Source organism: Coffea arabica, chromosome 9c (assembly GCF_036785885.1).
Source record: "Coffea arabica cultivar ET-39 chromosome 9c, Coffea Arabica ET-39 HiFi, whole genome shotgun sequence".
NCBI classification, from domain to species: Eukaryota; Viridiplantae; Streptophyta; class Magnoliopsida; order Gentianales; family Rubiaceae; genus Coffea; species Coffea arabica.
In genome coordinates this window covers 3,686,739-3,693,258 of record NC_092326.1, presented here as the reverse complement: position 1 = coordinate 3,693,258, position 6,520 = coordinate 3,686,739, and the positions used below count along the sequence as shown (strand labels likewise).

The window sequence follows — 6,520 nt, the reverse complement described above, 5'->3', positions numbered from 1 at the left end:
AACGATGGGAGTAGAACTTATGAGTTTGCGCCTTGGAGGTGAATGTACTTGTGATAATCACTTGTTTATTTTTGTTATTGACTTTGACTTGGCATGAACTTTACTTGGCCATAACTTGTTTTATGATTTAATGAACTCTAGTTTGTGTTTACTTGCATAGTGATAATGATATTTGTATACGTGATTTCTTTTCCTTTAAAGGTTGTTACTGGCATATGTGTGTAGTTCGACTATGGCTTAGTGTGAGATTTATACATATGTGTATAGATTAGCTGTGAACATGGAAACTAGAGGACAACGAAAGGGACGTCAACCTAGACAACCCCCAAATGAAAGAGTAGATAATGGATCTGATATTGACCAAAATGCCGAGCTAAGTGTTGGAAGAGGAAATGACCGAAATTTATGCAACATTAGAATTAGCTCTCGAGTTATAGGTGAAGAGTGATAAAAGTGTTGGATCAAAGTTGATGCATTTATGAACTTGCATGTTTACTTATATTTCTTAAAAGTATTTTCTAGAATATACGCTTATTCAAACGCAACTCATAACTCGAAATTTTGAGAGAATTTTTGAAATATCCTCCACGTATATGTTATTTTATTATAAATGTGTTTTAATGCCATACATTAAGTTGTATGATTAATCTTCTTAAATGAATTTGAGGAATTTGCAATATGTATTGATGATCGTTGCAAAACACATTATTTGAAGTTTGTTACTCAGAAAATTTAGTTTCGGGTCATGAAGAAAAATTTGTATCTTTTAACTCTGATTTCGAAATTGTGAATCGCATTTTGCCTCATACATATCCAAAATACATTAAAACCCTTGATTTTATCTCGTATATTATGATTGACTTGATTTGAACAAAAATTTGATTGGTCATTTGGGACAAAAGAAACCAGGCCATTTCTAAAATTGTTGAATTTGGAAATCGAATGCTAGTAAATGGTTTTGGACGATTTGAGTTCGAAAATTTTGATAAGCGTGACTATTAAGGGAAAAATGATATTATCCTAAGTGTGAATTTCGAGGACGAAATTCTTTTAAGGAGGGAAGGTTGTGAGGACCCGAATTTTTCTCACTTATAATTCTATTTTTATGGCTTAATTAATTATTTGCCCTCCCGTTTTCTCCGAATATTATTTGAGACCTAATTACATGAAAATATAGTTTCATTATATTTTTAAAATGACTTGTTTCAAAAATTAATTTCCGGAAGCTCGTTTAGTGAAATAGTGAACACGTCTTTGGAAATCTTGACCGATTGAGAGTGCAATAAGTTTGGAATATTGGAGACTCGTACTATGGTTCTAAAATAGGTAATCTTACGAATAAATACTCAAGTGATGGTTAGTAGTACGGTCGTTATAAGAATTTCTCGGAGATTTCGCGTTATAGCGATAAAATTGACGGTACACGTTTTCACACGCGTGACTTTATTTGAGGGACTTTAGACCCTTATTTCGGGATAATTAAGAGTGAATATTATCTACATGAATATAAATACATTAGAGGTTTAGTGCACTGGTGAACCAAACGCGCGAGAAATCGAGCCTTAATCGCGCCAAACGGCTCCTAATGTGAGTTGACTAATGGGTGTTTTGAGGCCACAAGTTAATGTCTTCTCTTGGAAGCTTAGAAATATGATCACACTCTCTCTCTTGCTCCCTCATCTGGCCGAACAACAAGCAAGAAAAACAGCTCAAGAGTTCTTCAAATTCCTCCATCAAATCTTCACCAAATCTTCTCTAATTCACTTCAAATTTCACCCACACTTAGTATAACACTTGAGGAGTATTTTGAGCTGCAAAAGGGAGCTGAAAAGCCACGGTTTTCTGGAGCAAAGAGTGACCAAAATTTCTGATCTAGTCATCCAAGAAGGTAGCAAATCATCCAACCCATAGATCTTAGTTTTTGGAAGATATATTGCACATATAAGGTTATATAATCATGTGGGTAGTCTTGTTTATGGTATAAAATGTGAAAGTGGGCTCTATGAACTCCCACTCTTGGGTTGTTGCTGATTTGATGATTGATGATGGATATATTGTTGGTTTAGTGGTTAAAATGATGGATTAATGGTGTGTAATTGATAGAAACTTCATTGGGTGCAAGAAGCAAAAGTTTCCAGTTTTACCCCTGCCTTGTCCGACCATTTGTGTGCAAAATTTTGGAGTTCTAATGACCTGATTATGTTGTTTACATGTTATTGTGAGTGTGTACAAAATTTCATTGAAAAATAACATGAATTGGTTAGTCAAATGAGTTGATTTCCAAAGTTAGCAAAACTGGAAAATGAATCCCGTATTGCCCAGGCAGTCATTTTGTATAGGTCATAACTCTTTCCTCTGATGTCGAAATTAAGTGCCGTTTGCGGCACTAGAAACTAGACATTCCCAGATTTTCATTGGTACCAAATGTACGTTCTGGTTCCACTTGAGTGAGCCACACCATTCGTTTGAAAATCACTGCCCTGTTTCGTTGCTCTCCAGGAGACAGGACAGAAATTGCTTCTTGATGCTCAAAAACGAGCTGTTTGTGAATGGAATTTGAAAATGGTTTCTTCTGAGAAAATTCATCTTTATGTGAGAGCTTTCTAACGCCATCAACCACACTCGATTCCAAGTTGAATTGAGTGAGTTGTGGTCATATTTCGAAACTGATGCAGTGAGTAAAAATCCTCTTTTGACTAGTTGAATGGCCTAGCTTGACTTGGGACTTGTTGTTTTGAAAACTTTGATGTCCAACATCTACCAAACTTTATATTAGATGCTCCTTGGACTTTGTTTTACAAATAAACCAGATTTGGGTTGGTTGCATTGGACAAAATGTTTAAAAAGAAAGAAGAGCTAAAAGACAGTTTTGCCTTGGGAAATTTCTTGAACTTTGATGGTTTAATTAACTACCTTTCCGTGTGAAATTTCAATTGAAATTTGATAGAGGAGTGGTCCTCATATGGAGGTTTAGTTGTGCAAAATTTGGTAATATTCTAAGACCATTTTGATATACAAATGATATCACAAAATTCGCTCATCGAATCTGGAAAACTTTTCGTTTTCTCTTAGCCAAACGGTCAAATCTGATTTGGAGAGTTTTATTTCAAAATAATTTGGATGTCAATGGTCTTTAAATTACTCAGTGGATGTTTATGAACTCTTGGCTTCAATAATGGAGAGATTTGGAACTGATTTCATGGTACAAAAAGTTTGTAAACAAAAGAAAAGTGAGAAGGTAGTTTAGCCTTGAAACTCTTCATAAACTTTGATTGTTTTAATGACTGCCTTACCGTGAGGGTATTTGTATGAAACTTGGTAGAAATGTTGTTCACACATGGAAGATTTAGTGTACCAAGCTTGATGTTTTTCCAATGCCAACTCGATGACCAAATGATACTTCTAATCTAGTCTTCAAACCTGGAAAATAGCCCAACAGTCTTAACATTTTCAGCAAATTGGGGCTACTATATCTTGGTGCTCGAAACTCCGTTTCTCAATCCGCTTGTTTTGTTATACTCTTGGATTGCAACACTATTTGATTTCCAAATTTCAAAGGTTAGTTCAAAACAAGTGAATTTTGCCGAATTTCCAAAATTGGCCAAAAACCAACCTTGAAACTGTCTTAGTATTCTACAGCAGTAACTTTGATCCAACTTTTGAATACCTTCCATTTGGAATCATGGAAAAGTGTCTTCTAGAAACTTGTAGTACTCGGAATGTAGTTTCCAATGGTATCAAGCTTTCCAATTTTAGACCTACGTAGTGCAAGATACGATTTTTCTAAAATTGACACCCAAAACTGAAATTTGGTAATTTCTTAGAAAATGAGATTTTGGAAACTTGCCTTCTTTTCTTGATACCGATTGAACATTTTGAACTCGATTTCATGAAAAATGTTAGTCTCTCTCTTTAGACTTTCAAACTTTACTCTTGAGCCTCGATTATTAATAATTAAGGCCCAATTTATGAATTCCCCTTAGATTGTACAACCTTCTTTGATAAGTAGGAGTTCTAAGTGATAGTGTATAATAGTTAATGGTTATTTGCTCAGGCGCTCAAGGGGACCTTCAAGAGGAACTCGAAGTGGACGCCTAGACACTTGTTTGAGTATTTACTCTCTTGTTGCAATAGGTGAGTGTTCCATATAGGAATACGTAATTGGAATAAGTCTATGACATGCTTAACCCATGGTCATTAAGTGTTAAGTGCTATGTGTTAAGTATTTACCACACTCATGCATATTTGAATAAGGTATACTTGAATTACTCGACATGAAATACTTGAAGTATGTATATTTGAACTATTCGATATGAAATGCTTAAAGAGCATATTTATGTGATTACTTGAAATACTAGATATGAAATGCTTGAAGAGCATATCTACATGATGTGTTTACATGATTAATTATGCAATGGCAGCATAAGTCGGTTGGAGTGAATCTCCCCGACTCTTACGTGGTAAAAGTGGAAAACGGCCAATGGCGGCCTATTAAAATGACATATGTCTACCAATTAACCGTAATTATCACCGTTTACCGTTTACCGTTAACCGTGTTTACTTACCGTTTTCTAATCTATGTGGTTACTTGCTTACTTGATTATCATGAATCACATGTTATATGAAGCTGTCCATCATTATTAGGCGAGTGTGTACTTTACCTCACTCGACCTACTCAAATGATGAATTTTACCTTTTGTCGAATTACTTGGTTACTTGTGCATGTTGTAAGCTCTAAGCTGAACTTGGGCCCTGCCCTTGGTTACTGACCTACTCGAGCCAGGACTGGGCTCGGTCGGGTAGGTTGGAACCCTGGGCCACCGTTTCGATATACTCGAGTATTACCACTGGAGGGATAAGGCGATGGCCAGATCGTACCGTGGGGATCGGAAGTCATAAGGTGCAGATGACCGTCAGAGTTCCACTGGAACACCGTATCCTACCGTATATGTTTACCTTGTATCATGATAATTGTTTCATGCTAAAATGTCAACATGAAATCCTGAGCCATGCCTGTGATATGCTCCCTACCTGTTACCTGTCCAATGTACTCATATCATGATACCTGTTTCATGTTAATGCTCCATACCTGTAACATGCTTAATTACTCGCACCTGTAATAAGCTCCAATCACTCATGAACTATACATGCCAATGTCTTGAACCATGATAACTGTCTCATGATAAATGTTTCATACCATGATACATGTCTCAAATTACTCGTACAATGATTATCACTTCATGGTAACATGCCATTGTGTAACCTTGAACCAAGCATATGATATGCCCAACCTACTTGATTTATTTGAACTGTTAGAGTGTCTTGAAACCTCACTGGGCTGTGTAGCTCATACCACGTTGTGGATTTCTTTTACAGGGTTCGAGACCAAGGGTGCTCGTGAATAGTACTAGATTGCTTTCTTTTGAAGATTTTCAGTTATATTATAACGGATGGCTATTGTGCCCTTTTTCCATTAGGTTGTATTTAAGCTTGAAAGCTGCACAATTGTAAGTGTGAGATATTTGAAGTACTTTAATTATGTATTGAAGTGATTTAAAGTATTTCGAGTTTTTGAATGATGGATTGTAGTGAGTCCTGGCGAGAGTTGGGCAGGCGTCCCGCGGATACCCTTTGGTTCGCCTTAGGGAGAAGTGGGGGCGTTACAGGGTAGCTTTGAGGTGCTATCTTTCCTGAGTTTATGAGGTGAGTTACTAAGAAAGTACCCCTTTTGTTTTAATAATGATATATTAGTGGGTTGTTGTGTTTAAATATGTTGTATTGTGGATCATTTTATGATTTTAAATAAAATTGGACCAATTTCTGATTTATTGGGGAATTTTTTGATTTTATGTGATTATGGTATGTTGGTCATGGAATGATAGCTAGTTGTGGTGTAAAATGGAGCTTGTATATGTTGGATATGATTGTTTGCGGAAAATTTCTGGTTTGTGCGGAAATTCCGATTTTAGAGTTTAATTTGGGGCTTTCTTATGGATTGGTTGTAAAGTCCCTAATTGGCTTTGATTGAAGGGTATTGTGGCCCTAATTGGATGTGTTTTATTGTTTATGAACCGTATGTGTAATTGTGGTTGGTAAGATGCAACTTGCTATTTTTATTGTAGATTGGAAAATAAAGAAATTAAGGGAAAATGCTGTCCGATCTTTGAGGGCGTTTGATTGCTTTGAGTTTGAGTTGAAGGACTTGGACTTGATCAAGGAACTGCATATGATGGATGAGGTACATGAGCTGTGGTTGGTGAGTGATCCCAACACTGTACCAAAGCGACTTTTGAACGTTTTCTTGCATTGTTTACTCGATTGCATATCATTTGTGCTTGCATGTTAGTTCATGACATGATTTGGCTTCAATGAGTTCTTGGGAAGTCCTATGCTTAGCACCAATGTCTCCACCACTGTTTACTGTTTATCTGGAGCACCAATGGCTCCCTATCACTGTTTCACTATTAACTGATCAATTTGAGCGATGGATGCTAAATACAATGATTCACTGGCTCACGAG

General features: G+C 36.3%; 1 long non-coding RNA gene across 1 annotated transcript; it reads left to right on the top strand.

Annotated features, from left to right (window-relative positions):
* Positions 1 to 1,689: 1,689 nt before the first annotated feature.
* LOC140014063 (uncharacterized) lies at positions 1,690 to 5,396 on the top strand. Its single transcript, XR_011820948.1, has 3 exons — positions 1,690 to 1,888; positions 4,055 to 4,134; positions 5,377 to 5,396. It is a non-coding gene; the product is annotated as an uncharacterized lncRNA (long non-coding RNA).
* Positions 5,397 to 6,520: the final 1,124 nt, after the last annotated feature.